Here is a 15769-nt window from a genome sequence, read left to right as displayed (position 1 = left end):
CCACGGCAGGGGGGTTGGACTGGATGACCTTTAGAGGTCCCTTCCAACCCAAACTATTCTATGATTCTATAATCAACACTTATGATACAGATACATAGGAAGGTAGAGGACTGAAAGTTGAAATATTCTGAGGAAATGAAACTGAGATATACACAGTAGGGTTTAGATAAGGAAATATTCAGGTGAAACAACAACAACAAGAATTTTTTGAGGTTTTTTTCTATAGTGAAGCCTCTTAGGCAATGAGATCATATCACCATCACTCCTTTTTGAACACTGTCACACTGCCTACTTCTCACTACAATGCATTAAAAATGTCTGATTAGGAACAACTTTGTGCCAGAGGGAGATGAGATGAGGCAACTTTCCAGCTGGAATCTGTACTTCAAAAATGATGGGCATGTTCTTGGTTTACTGCTGAGGACCAGAATTGCACCAAATTCCTCTTACATTATCTATATCTAAAGTATTTAGGTGGCTCAGCTGAGAAAATACTTTTCTTGCTCTACAAAATACTGAGCTCTGTATGTACCCTACCAAGACAGGATTACAGAGGATTAAACCACCAGACATGGGTCCAGTGCTTTTTAAATTTTAAATATCATTTCTCAATTTGGGGCTTCAATACAGCAGTTATACACATTTCCATAATTTTAAACACAATTTTCTTAATGAAACTTGATACCTGTGTACCTATCCTACTGACATGGGTTGACAAATCAGAGCCAAAGAACCAACAGTTCTACTTAAAAAGTTGTAAGACAGTCATTCTACAATACTACATTTTATTACCAATCCCTGTATAACATATATTCCAGAATAAAACACAAATATCTCTATCAGAAAAACACTATGTCACAAAGATCACTTTTCACTAAATGTTCCTGCAATCCCTTTCAATTTCAATAAATGTTTTTATCCCAACTTTCTTTTCAAATTAGTTAGGCTAGCAATCAGACCTTTATTAAGTAAGATGTAACTCTTATAAGTGTGTGACTGTAGTTTTCAGATATAAGGTTATATTTCTTCCTTTATGCACATTAGTTTCTTTAAATTAGGGAATTTCGTTAAAAAATATCACGGCATAGCATAATAAGGAATATACTTAATCCCCATCTGATTGATGAAGAAAGTTATAAACCTTACATAACCATAATATTAATAGGGCTTCATGTCCTTCAATTTTATATTGCATCATAAAATTACAGTATATTTTCTGATATATGAAGTGGACATAAACTATTCTTGTAGTATTCCATGACACTCATTGTAGAACTATAAATACAATTCCCTTTCGTTTACAGAATTTGAATAAAAGCATAGAGTTCCTGTATCTACAGAAAAGATACCTATTTTCACATCTCATGTTGTTGCTCAAAATTACAAAATTATGTCTGAGGATCTACTAAATATTTCAAGCAAGTCCCAGAAAAGTCTGAAAATGCTTTCCAAAAGATGAAACATTCAGTGAGTTAGATTTTATTAAATCTCAGTGTCCTAAGTTAGATTATATTAAATCTCAGTGTCCTATATATTGCAGAACAAATTGTAAAATGATTAGACTGCAGCTGGCATATTCTTAAATGAATGACTTCCAGGAGGAAACTATTTATTGTTATGATTTTCAGTCACTGACACTGTAAAATTGTTTGAATTATTTAAAAGGATACTTTTAAAAAGTGCTTTAAACATATTTGATTCCTTGCATTTTTCACAGATAATAATGAGGTTAAGATTTAGGAAGAAAAATATATTGCTTTAAAAAAAAAGTTCAGTATAAAGAGTAATATAACAACTTTAAAAAAAACAAAGAAAATCAATAATGCATGTTTGGATGTGCAGAGCTATCTGTGATCAAAGCAACATGTTATGATGATCAATGGCTACAGTATTAATCAACGTTAACTTTACTTTTTTATTACTTTTGTAACATTGAAACAATACTTGGGTTAGAAAATGAGTTCCCCAATTCACCTTTTTACCTGAACATTTACATGTTTAACAGAAAATCTTCCTTCCTCCATGCCTAAAGCAGATCAGAAACTTTCACTCCAAACAAGGGTTCGACTTGCTGTCTGCTTCCACGCGCAGACTGCCAACCATCGCTCTAATGAAAAGAGCACTTGTGGTACTCCTAGTCTGATACAGAGTCTGACCATGAATCCAGAATAGAAATTTCTGAGACTGGACAGCCTTGCCCTAAAATTCTTGTGGGAACTGTTAATTTATAGAATCCTTCTCACTTAAAGAAATCAATATGAGCATTTTTAAAGTTCTGAGCTCTGTATTTACTCCAGATCCACAACTCTCTAGGCTAGTGTTCTCAAAGCAGTGAGTCATCAGTTCCCCCATGAACTCATTATGATTTCTTTTTATGAAGAACCCAGCTCATGTATTTATCCTGGACTTGATCCTACCTGCATTGAACACCCAACCTGGAGGAAGGCACTGAGCATCCCATAGGTGCAAGCCTAAACACCGTTATCAAGTCCACACACTGAGCTGAGGAAGATACACAAGAGTGAAAACTACAGCCAAACGGTACTACTCTAGTTACTGCTATATACTGTAATAGATATACAGCCACGATCTGCAATATTAAAAAGTAGATGGAATTTAGCTTTTTGAGGAAAATAGTGAAAGAAAGAAAGAAAGAAAAAAAAAAAAGGCTCTGCTGTGCCATCAAATGTACCTAAAATAGTACATGGACACAAGTGTTATTTTACAGCTTGAAGGACCTCCGTCTGTTACATGTACTTTAGAAGGTAATGGATACCAATGACATTATGCATTAAAAACTTACATTACATTGTCTATAGTAAAAATGCGTGGGAAAAATCATTACAAAAGCAAAATATGTTGGACAATTGATGCAAAAAGCTCATTATACAAGCTACAAGTCTTCTACTTGTTTTACTTTATTATCAAGAGTACAAATATGAAGCTTTTCAGCTTTCATCTATTATGGCCAGGATCTTTGCAAAGGTACAGGGATTCAACCAACTAATTACAATGAAGCCAAAATTACAACATACCCATCAGCCTTTTGCAGATCTACGTCTAGTGATTTTTTACTATAGAAATTAAAATAATAATAATAATAATAATCTATGTTACTACATCTGAATCTAGAAACTTAACATTGAATGCATCAGGTTTTAAAGACAGAATTGGTGGGCAGATTATCATCATAATACTTACTGATTCCATACATCATTGCACAGCCTTTTACATTTTATATTTTAACATAGCTACCGGGAAAGGGTACTGTCACCATGTTACAAGGGAAGTCTCAGGCATGGTTCTAAATCAAAAATAGTCTTCAGCATCATTACAGGTTTTTTCAATTTACCCTTCATTTTCATTTAGCAAATAAAATATGTTTGGTTACTTTATAACATAAAATTAACATGTCTCATAACATAATGCAGCTTGCATTACTGTGTAATTTATGTATTTGCACTTGCAAATGTTTAATTAAACAGCACAAATTTCTATGTGATTTGAATGCAGAAGTGTCAGTGTGACAGAAGGCTGGTCAGTAGTTAGTCAAATTAATCACAAAATGCTTTTACTCACATTCAGAGACTGTGAACTAGTGAGGAGGGAGAATTCTAGATACAACCAGCTCATGAGATGTAAAGGGTTAAAGAAGCTAAAACAGGAATAAAAATAGAGCATTTTTCTATCTTATTGGGATGGCATCAGGAAATGAAAAACAGAGACAGTTCTGAATCTCAGGCATGGAGCTCAGTCAGTGTTAATCATAGTTCAGTTCCAGGTGAGATAGGTATGCACTTAATTCTTATAGCATTTAGTCACCAAGTGAGACTTCGTAACTTTTTCTTGCTTTGCTCTTGAATTCATGTTTCAAATTCTACATTCTTTGATAGCTACTTAGAGTGTGTTCGGCAGAGAGGTATTTTAATTGCTGATATAACTGAATTTCAACCCTGGACCTAAATAAAACATACTATAACCTAAAATTAAAGAAACCAGTGACTTAGTTGAAATTAATGTGTTAGTTCCTTGTGATGAGCCCAGAATGCAGCTAAACTGTCCAAATAGTAGCCAGGTAGACAACATTTTGGCCAGCATTTGTTGCCCAAAGCTTCTAAAAGTTAACCCTTCAAAGATTCATTTTCAATTGTGCAGTAAAAAAGAACCCCAAGTCTTCAATTTAACCCTTAAGACAAAAATGCATTAGTTTGAAAAGGGCTGGAGCCATTCCAGGAAATTCAGCTAATCTGAAACTTGGGCTAGTTCCACCTGGGTGCTCTCAAGAGAAGTAAAGTGCTCAACTCTTGGGCACCCACTTTTGAAAACGCTGACAAAGTTTGTAAATGCACCTGTGGTACAGATATCCATCTAAAGCCTATCAGGCAATTTGGAGGCCTGCAGAGAAAAGTCTCAGACATTTGCATTCTATTCCTGTTAACATGAGGAATTTTAGAATGATCCCTCTGGGCAAATATGCTTAATCAGGGTCTGTCAGTATAATTTTATACCATTTGCCGCTGTAAGTTGTTCACTTTGGTTTCAGGTACCCATACGTGTCATAGTCCCACGAAATCCCAATATGTAAAAATAATTTCTTTCCTTACCCAGTTTTTGCTCTGCATAGATACCCAGCTGAGAATGGTTCCAGCTTCTCTGGTGTGATCACACAATCTCTGAGCAAACATGATACATTAACATATTTTTTAATATTACTTTTCACTGTGACCAACAATTGCAGATGCCTTAAGGAGCATAATGCAGCTGTACAAAACACATGGAAGAGGCATTGAAATGAAAAGGGCTGTGTCACACATCTCCAGAAACAAAGATAACCAATAAAAATGCAATTACTTTCATCAGCTTCTGCTCATAAAAAAGAACTGTGATTGGTTTACGATACACCTCCAAAATTTCAAACTTTCTTCCCACAGGCTGGCTTCCATGCGCTTTTTCTAAATGAGATGTAGAAAAGAATTAGCCTTTGGGAATGGTGTAAATTCTGTCATCTTTAGTACCAGTATTGCTATCGTACTGAATATGACTCTATGATTAACCTTCCATTCACACTAGAATATATCTGTGTATAAAAAACCACACACATTCAGATTAAAGTTATATATATACAGTACCAGTTGATCAAAGTTAACTACTGCTATGTGAAAGAAAAATCCACCCACTGCAAGATGCCCAAACAGAGATTTCTGGAAGCAGCCATATCATAAATGACACTCTAATCACAAAATTATACTACTTCCCATTCCAAGTTCGTGTCATAACAGAGATTTCTGGAAGCAGCCATATCATAAATGACACTCTAATCACAAAATTATACTACTTCCCATTCCAAGTTTCGTGTCATGGGATAGAATTTAGGATATTTTAAATTTGGCAAGCTTCAGCTTTGACATAAATATGCAAATAACAGACCCAGCATTTTGTCACTGTCTGCAGCCTCAGAGTCCTTCCAGCTCAGACAGGTGAACTGCCCTGAAATACAATTTCCCTCTGCCACACTGATGGATTTTCATCAGATTTAATCTCCAAGAACTTCTTTGTTGTTTCCAGATAAGCTTCAGTTTCATTTCTCATCTTGATGGACTATGGAAACAACATTTCTGGGTGGGGGTTTTTTGGTATTACAAAGACCAAACTATCAGTGCTTGTTTTGCCAGTTGGTGATTCTTCTGCTTTGTTTGTTGTTCTAAATAAACATATAGTACTTCTCAAATATCAACTTGAAATACAAGTTAAAAGCCTCCTCAAAATATTTATACTAAAGCTATTCATCCAGGCAATGAAGCCATTTTGTAATAGGAGAGTCACAAAGACTTAAAATTGACTGAATTCACATCTTGTTTATTAACAAGCACCAATGCTGCATACAGAGGAATAGAAAAGAGACAAATACATATAAAATAAAGAGGCTTTCAAGGAAACAGTGTGAATCTACATCCAAAAGGGATCTAGGCAACAGAAATAAAAACTGAAATACTCAAAATCACGACTCAGCCCTCAGGTACCCCCAGGGGGTACCTGAAGTTCATACATGGCTAACTTTTCAATGTGGAATTTCTGTACATGCCACAGTTCTGCAAAATGCTTCCAGTCTGGGCAGACTGGTGCATACCTTTACATGAATCAATCTCAGCCATTCTCTGGAGTGATGGAATTGTGTTTCTTTTATTGTGTCAACCCACAGGCAATCCAGAGGGGCTGGTTATTTCGGGACTGATAATTAGAAAATGTGGTCAGAAAAGTAATGGGCTGGTACCATTGTTAGGACCTTTCCCTCTCAAGGAATAAAAAGCAATTCAGTGGGTAGGGCACTTGTACAGTTCAGTTCCCTCCTTTGTATGAGGATTTTGGAGCCTAGGACTCCCAGCCCCAAGGAAGTGCTCTGCCAGACTGCCTGGTAGTCTGGAGAGAAGACACTGGCAACTCACCTGGTAGAAGTGGCTCCACTCTGCATGCTGTCATCCAGTATCAGATCAGAAACTTCCCAGCCTGAAAGGAGGAATTTCTAGTTTCTTTGTTTCAATAAACGTGCCATTACTTTCTATAATGTATAAAGTACCATTTCAGACCTCCTCCTGCATTCTCTATCGAATAGTGAACATTAATTTGTATGTGTTGTTCTGGCTCTCTGAATCTTCTGAAGAACAAGCACCTACTTTGAATGTTGTGAACCTTGTGGATTACTGCAAAGCTCACTGTTACCAAAAATAAGCCTAAATTAATGCAAATGAAACTGTACACTAGGAATGTTCTACTTGTGTAGAAACAATGGGGCTCTGTCATGAAAAAAATCCCAGAGACATCCTAGGCTCGCAGCAGGAGCAATTAGCACGGACATGATGACAGTGGTAAGATACGCAGTTTCCAGAACTGGAATTAGCTTGGAGATTTTTCTGTTATCCTCACCTGTAAAATGTCAGAGCTATAGGGGGAGAAAGCTGAAGAATAACCCTTACTCACGATGGAGAATTTTTTTTTCTTCCCCAGCTGTACAGGCCAAAAAAGGCTGGAGAGACCCCTGCCTTGCCGGCTGTGGCTTTGCTCCCTGACCTTAGGGATCAGCCAGTCTTCCTTGCACCCTGCAAACATTCCTAAATCCCCAGGCCTCCCCCTCCTCCCACTGCCATCAAGACACATGCAAGGTTGCTGACAGGTTGTTTCTCTTCTATTCAGCTACAAATAATCTCTCTTCCACTTTCAAACCTGAACCCTAGCCCGCTGTAGCTAGTGGTGGCTGTAGTCAGCTTCATTCATTAACCCCTTTCTGGAGCATACATGGCTTGCATTAAATAACAATGATGGCTAATACTGACTTCAGAAAAGAGCTACTTTTTTAGCTGATGCTGTCTATTCCAAGGGGTTTAAGGTAATTCTTCTCTACAATGAGTGTAATCCCTGAAATTATAGGTTACACACTGTAAACTACTCAGAAAATATGTTTTCCCACTATTAAGCTTAATCCTCAGAAAACAAATGTGTTAATGTAGCTGGTAAATCACTAACATGTATAAGCCCACATGAAAGACATTGCAATGGGACAAATAAATAAAGGGCTAGTTATTATTCTTCTGTTCTTCAATACGCCTGACAAGCATTCTCTGTATCCCATAGGGCAAATCACAAGAGATTTGACTTTGGAGACTCATAGAGAGAGGTAGGAAATATATAAAACGGGCAGTGTTATCCATCAGTGACAATTATAAAGCTTCATGAATATGTAAGCTGTTCAGTTTTAAGACTAGTGAAGTTCATAGTTTGTTTTGTTTATTCACAGCCTGCAAGTTCCTAGCTGAGTACATTATGTTTGTAGGGGAATTAGAAACAAAATATTAAATCATTTTCATTCAAAAATTATTTTCCCAAATAAAAAACAAACACAATAAGCACTAAAAGCTTTCAATTATTACTGATTAATTGAGTCTGACTCTCCTAAGGTCTCAGTGGAGTACTTGAATTATTTGCATAATTAACTTTTGATATCTGTGTTGTTTAAGGATTTGCTGTGTAACTTGAACTCTATTATAAAGTAAAACTTTGTTTTATTAGGAGTGTGGATAAAATAAAATAACAACCTATAAAATGAAAGAAGAAGATAATCCTAGGGAATTGCATCAGCAGAGGAGTTACAAGTCTTGCACAAAGCAAGGTTAAGTATAATCTCTAATTTGTGGATACAGAAGCTGAACCAGAAAACAAGAATACCTCTCTTCTCCAATTCCAGAGCATGGGAAACTTGCATCTTTTGCAGTTATGCAAAATCCTATAAATCTGCTCAGTTTCACTGACAGATAATACATCAAATTAAGATTCCACCATCCCAATTTAGACAGCAAAAAAGTGAAGGTGTGCAGCACTAACACCTTGAAACACAACTGCAAGCATGATAATGAAGGTTGCTTACTGAGTCAGTGGCAGAACTGTATCGAGAGACATGCCACAACACCCATGGGAAGCCAGCTAATATGGAGTAGGTAATTCTGTGGTAGGTAGTTCTTATACAATCTGTTCTTTGTAGTTAATGACTTTGAAAAGAAACAAACTAACCAGCTGTACATGAAGCTAGCCTATATTCATAGGCACTGTGATTGTCATTTCCTTTTGCTCCTTCCCAAAATGTGTTTTAGCCTGCAGCTCTTTCTTACAGACACACACACACACACACACAACCTTATATTGAGAACAGTTTCTTACAAAGAACTATTCAAGCAGCACTTGTAGCCCTGAAACTTCAGGCAAGGACTTACATGTGTTCAGTTAATACATGGTAAACATTACTTTTAATATGATAGGAACTGTATATGCTGCATAAAATGAGCCACCTAAGTGCATATTCGCAAGACCAAGTAGCAGATGGTAAAACCAGATTGTCCTCTTCCTTCACATTTCCATAGCATCTAATATAGTAGGGCTTTGACTCCAAGCAAGGTATTTAAGAGTGAATGGAATACAAATTAAGTAACTGATTAAACGAACACAAGGTAAATGCTCTAATTTCATGAAGGACTTTACAGAATGCTATATTAAAATAAACAAAAAAAAAAATCCAAATAAAATATTAAGCTTAAAGTATTTTTCCATTGTTTTTCATTTTAATAAAAGCCAGTAAATGTCTTGAGCCAAAACAAAATAACAGAACAAGTAAAACCTCTCCTAGTTGCACACATAGATTTTACTAGAGAACATTTTACAGCAGAATAAGTAGATATACCCCTCATGTAAAATTAGTCCAACAGGCTTTAAAAACCTGCTACTGAAATCCCAAGAGTTTGTAGTAAAATAGGTGATTTATGACCTCTGCTTTCAGACAGATGCTAAAAATTGATTTGTTCAGCACAAGTCTCATGGTGAAAAAAATCAATTATAGATTTCAGTGAATGAAGCAGTTTGGTAAAGACTGATGAGCTTTATATATAATGATCTAAAAATCAAAGTTGTGTGAACAAGGATCTTAGCTATCCTTCATACACTGAATGATGCTATTTGATACTTATTTAGTGGTTTTAACATTCTGGAAAAGAGTAGTTACTTCAAAAGATTGCACTTCTGGGAACAATGCCATATAAATCAGCACAACCCACTGCATTGTTGTCCTGGGATGGACTGCACCAAGTTTAAGGGTTGCATTTTAGATCCCAGTGCCTCCACACTGCTTTAGAGTGAAAAATGCGTGTGGGTTGGCCAATGTCTTGGTCTGCCTTCCTTACACCACCACCAGGTTTTTTTGCTTTAGTAATATGCAAAACATGCAGGTTCCCAACAGCAATGAGTGCAATAAGACAGGCGATGCAATTTTGAACTACCCCCGTTTGTAAGTACCGTGCTGCTCCAGGGTTCAACTAACCCATGAGGGTTCCCTTGAGTTGTCATCAACAGGGAAACTTCTGCATGCACAATGGTTTGCAGGCATGCAAGACAGTGCGCTGGTCCGGAGGACCTTCTCATGTAAACGGTTCCCATTTGGAAATGTGAAATTTTTTGTGTTCCAATTTCCACATTTCTGTGGAAAAGTACTTAAAAGAAAAACTTGGAATCTAAAACTATAAATTCAGTATAATTGCTTTTAGATATTCAGTGATCTCCAGGGTACTGCTGAAGATAAGAGTGGCTCAAACTATGTAGTTAGTTTTTATTCTCACTGGCTCACAGACCTAGTGCCACACAGAGTGAAAGCCTGTTTCTACCCTCCTTACCACGTACAATCAGTAACCAGGTTTGGTCTCTAGCACCTTTCAGATACAACTGCCAGGCAAAATCTCAAGACAATGAGGCTGCACAGATGAAGTGCAAATTTTGCTTCAAGACAGTGGAGTCAAGGGCCATAACTTTGACTTAATCACCATTCAGGGCGATTTAAGCCAGAAAGTAAAACAGATTTTTAACCGTCCGATTGATTTGTCTATTTGTAAAATGAATACATTTGCCTGAAAGACATTAAAACATACAGCAGGTCTCCAGATCCATATAAATTATTCATACAATAATGGATACACCACAGTCAGCACACTATTTACACAGAAAAATCTTTGAGTTTTTTCCAGATCTGAATCTTTTAAGCAAACAGCTTCAGTTACTTTTGTCTGCAAAATACAGACAAGGTTTGTCTTACTACTGCAAAGGGATCTCTCTGTAAAGACGTTTCAGACCATCTTTCCTCTAACATCTAAATATTTATATGCAATGTATCTTTTATGTAAATATTTAGAGATTCATCCCAGGCAGAAAAGAAGAAAAAGATCTAGAAAATATCTTTTGTGACTAATATTTGGGATGAGAAAGACGTGTAAAAGAAAAAGAAAAGACATCTCTAAAGCCTCAAAATAGCCTGCAAGTATTCACTCTTTTGTAGGTCTTTATCCCCCCACAGTACCTGTTTCATGTAAGATAACTGACTACTGCAATTGCTCACTAAAGCCATCCCTTTAATTTGGGCTTTCTTTCTCCCATTTTTAGTACTCTTAGACAAGCTTGACTGGCAGTCTAAGCAGGTGGTCATGTTCAATAGGTTCTGTCATTTATAATATTTCCTGAATAAGTACTTGAGTTGCACCTGGTGTCATCCTTTCACCACCTTACTTGGCAACAGAGAGATCTCCTCGGGACAGATTTCTTGTATGAGGATGCTTTTAGGCTATACTTGCTTTTGTTTTGTTTTTTTCTACTTATAAAATGCAAAGCTCCATGCAGATTTCACTGGATACAAAATTTCCTGCCTAAACTCAGAATGATCTTTCTACACACTGATAATCACAGATGGAATAAACCAGACACTGACCCATCATAACTTTTTTTTAAATTAGTCACTACATTTGAACTACAGTCCTAAAATTTAAAAAAAAAAAAATAAAATTAAAAAAAAAAAAAAAGTTTTTTTGCTCATCCAAACCAGAAGTAATCCTTAAAAAAATCGTGCTGTTACTGTTTCATCCATTAACATCTTATCTGGGGGAAGAACAGCTCAATAAACAAATCAGAACATAGTCTTGCTGTTTCCGTGTTACAAAAATGCTGTATGACTATGTCATTATACTTTGCCCTAAAAGTACACTTGCAGAACAATCACGCTGTTGTCATTGCTTTTCAGAGGCCCACAGGCTATTAAAAAAGAGAATCATATTCATGAGTGAAGCTGTTTGGGAGCGTCTTTAACTGTCTATAAAATGCAATATTAAAAAATCTGTCTGTTTTTTCTAACTGGTACCACCATTATGAGCTTGGACCACTTACAGTGTCTCCGTTTCCATATTATATTGTCCCTGAAATAGCTCTAATATCATGGAAACATAAAAAAATTAGTAACTGTTGTAATATCAGTAGATTTGCTCCTGCTACTCTGGGTACGCACCTAACTAAGCTTTAAGATGGAAATAGATGGTGCTAGATTTTGATCCAAATATATATCTGAAAGTCAGCATTGTTTTCCCCAGAATAGGAATTATACCATTCTGTTCCATGATGGACAAATAGCTTTTTTTGGTTTTATGAAATCAGATGTTATTAAAATACAGTCCTCTTTCAATGAGCACACTTTCCTTAGTGAGAAGCCAAAGGCACAACCACTTAATTGTGTCCGTCTGCTGGAGGGGTTTTCACATCTCTAATTATCGTGTCTCTAATTATCTGGTTTGTATCTCCAATTATAGTCAAACTTGGCGGGTACAGCTCCACCACCCCACTGGAGCTCATTTACCCCAACATGCATAAGCAGGATCAAGCATATAATCCTTCCATTTGTATCCCAGCTGCAGCACATCTGTTCTCAACAGTGCTAGGTTCATGAAATTTAGTAGGAAATTAATAAACAACCCCACTGATTACAATAATGACTAATCAAGGAATTTTGCACGGAAGTACTATCACAGTCACGTGCAAATGTAGGGGGTGGGGGTTATCTCATGTAAGCCCAAGGAATAGATACACTAAACATAAATTTACTTGATACTGTACATAAGAGGGTAAACACGTGTAAAACTGCCCTTGACATTGCTCTGTTATGTCTACAATTTTCTAGACAATAACACAGAGCGTCAAACAGGTAATATAAAAGACGACAACTACTTTTACTGTTAAACTCAACTTTTTTTCTATTTATCAAGGTATTATACTCTTCTTTCAAACAGAATGAGTAAGATAAATAAATTAGTCAGAACTTTACTTAGAGGAAAAAAAGATCAAATTGGTTTTAGGTTTGGTTTACCTTTTCTATCTTAATCCTATCTTAGAAGTGGAAAATTTTCCCCATGCAGTTTCCTAGCATAGCTTGTAGAGTCCAGAAATTTGAAATTCAGGCTATTTTATGCACCAAAAATTCAAACGTGTCAATCAGAAACTATTAATGATAGAAATGTCAATCAGAAACTATTAATGCTGGAAAGTTCTATAAATATTATTTTGAGACTTTGAGCAGATACATTACCAAGAATGTAATACTTCTGAGAGATCTGAGACTGATCAATCAAGGGTTTGAAAACCTAATCTTTCATAAATAGAGTTTCATATAAATTAAAATAACTCCATATAAAAGTTGGCAAAGAATGGGTCACTGCTACCTGCAGCACAGGTGCACTGGAGGAAATGCCTTGGAAGCTGTCAGTATTGCACAACAATCTGCCTCAGTCTGCAGCTTCCAGCAAATGATTGTGAGCTGCTCTGGTGTGCAGAACAAGGTGCTTTTCATACATTTTATCAAAATCTCTACAAAGTTTTAACTGCTGAGCAAAGAGAAAGTTTTATTCAAAAACAGGCTTGCTCAGGCTGGTCAGCTAAACAATTTTACCTTTTGTGCAGGCTCACTGCTTTACCAAAGCTCAGGGAGAAAATTATGTAAAATTCAATGCATATTTGATGTTCAAATTATTTAAATTTCAACATAGAAAAGATAACTTTTAAAATGAGAACTCCCTGCATTTAACAGAGAATTAAGGATTGGTTCATAGCTCCTAGAAACCTGAGGCCTGAATGATGAATCTCAGAGGGAGTTAATTAGACACTGCAAAGGTAAATATAGACCCAGGATTTTACTATTCAATGCAAGCATTCCAATTAGAAGAGTTTAATGTATTTAACAGCCAGCCCAGCAAGTTCACAGTGGGACTTTTTTTGTATATACAGTAGACATTACATGGCCAACATCACAACCATTTTGTAAGGGGCAGATATGGGCCTACAAAAGCTCCCCACAGAGAGCACCAATTATGTGTATTTGAGTAGAGGCCACTCTACTAAAACATATTCCTCACTTTCTGCAGACATGCTGATGGATGGGCGTAAAAGGATGGAGAAGTACAGTGTGAGCAGATATTCATTGTTTCCACTGGATCCCTTAGTGGACAGTACAGATCCCTTAAGGTTGTGCTGACAAGATTTACACAGTCACCAGTGGCACGTAACTGCCACGGAGATTCAGAGTTTCTGCATAGAGCCCAATATCTGTGCGATATAGAGGCAAGTCCATTGAAGGGCAACAGAAATCAGTCTTTCCCCTGACAGAGCAGCAAGGAAAAAGCTTCATGGGGGAAAGGGAATTACCATGGACTTTTCCTCTCCTGAGTTTTTAAAGTGCAATCTGAGACCAGTACTAATGACTTCCTTCCAGCTTACTGCTCAGCTGACAAGCCTCCTCAACATCCAGCTGGGATGGCCATTTTACAGATGGGGACATTGAAGTTCAGGAAATTAAAAGTCATATTTCAAAAATGTCTCAAATTTCATTACTTGATTTTCAGAGGGGGGGAGGTCTACAAATCTAGAGTGTACTTTAAGTAGTAGTTAATAAAAAAAACAGGTGTTCAATCCTCCTGAATTCAGAAAAAGCAAATAGCTAATATTAGATACCTGTAAAGTGTGGAGGACTTAAAAATGAAGGTCAAATTTGAAAACAAGGACTTCACTCATTTGCCCAGAGTCCAGTATTAAATTAATGAGAACAGTTTTGTTTGTTTCCCGTATTTTCTGTATGTGCAGCTGAAATGACTTTGTCAGTAATGTAAATGGCAGAGGAGGATTCAGTAACACGCTTTCCTGGCCACAAATGCATCATCCAGGTAGGACTACCAAAAGTAATTAGTATGTTCTTTTTGGTTAAAGTTCATCGCCTGTTTCTGACAGAGGCAGGCACACATTCACCAGGCTAAGTTAAAAGCTACCAGCCTTGCACTGTAAAATGATAACCATTTTCTAATCACTTCCAAATCATCCGGGAATTCCTTGTTCACATCAGAGCACAAAAGCTTTCCCACGGCTGGAAATGATCAGAATGGTTACCCGGCTCTACAAGTGATGTGCCACAAATTCATTTTGTACCGCTTGTGATATATGCATTGCTGCCACAGTCAATATTTTGATATCTCCAGAGATGAATACAGGGTTCTTTAAGTGCCAAGAGAAACACCCGCTATCTAAGGAACAGAACATTGAAAATCTGTAGGAGGTTTTAAATTTGCAGCGGCAGACACACATTTCCATCACAAGAGAAGCTGCAATGGTAATTCAGCACCAGCTTTGCCATGCTAACAGTCTTGCATCAGTTGAGGAGTTTATCTAAATTGGTGACCAGAGGACATAAATGACATAGAAGAATTTTGTTCCTCTCACAGTGGAGAATTTTCTTGCTCTAACAAATCCTCAGTTTTGCCATCCTATTTAAAGTGATAGCAATGACATTCATTACACTGCTAAATGTTAGTAGATTGTTTTCTTTAATACCATAATCATTTCAGTGGCATATTTTCATGGGCCAGATGGCATTCTTTATGCTTTTATTTCTCAGAGATAATATCTACTCCAAACAAAAAGCCCAAGCTCTCCTTATTTCAGCTACCTCATACTAGCTTTCAAAAAAAAAACATTTCTTTTCCTGAGCCCAGTGCAAACATGCCATTCTATTACTGAATTGCATTAAGCTATTGAAGAATATTACATTTGAAAAGTTTCTAACAAATGGGATTATTTTCCTTTGAGTCTTTGTAAGCATATTTTGAAAGAGCAACTCTCAGCAATGAAACACAGAAACTGCTATTCACAATAGCAGAATGAGCAGTGTTTGTGTCACACTGTAAACCTTTATACTACTTAGTCATTGGAGATGGTTTGCACATGATTTCTTTCCAAAATCAGCCAAAAAAAAAAAAAAAAAAAAAGAACAGAAGAACCAAGTACCCAGCTTTACACAATTTAAGAGTGAAGTTAGAAGGTAATTTAGTCACAAACATTTCCATTTTTCTATTCCCAGGAGTATTCATAGTTTCTCCTAGAGTAC

Source organism: Aptenodytes forsteri, unplaced genomic scaffold (genome assembly GCF_000699145.1).
Source record: "Aptenodytes forsteri isolate BGI_AS27 unplaced genomic scaffold, ASM69914v1 Scaffold1, whole genome shotgun sequence".
In the NCBI taxonomy this organism is placed as follows: domain Eukaryota; kingdom Metazoa; phylum Chordata; class Aves; order Sphenisciformes; family Spheniscidae; genus Aptenodytes; species Aptenodytes forsteri.
The sequence above is the reverse complement of the archived record's forward strand: the minus strand, read 5'-3'. Positions refer to the sequence as shown.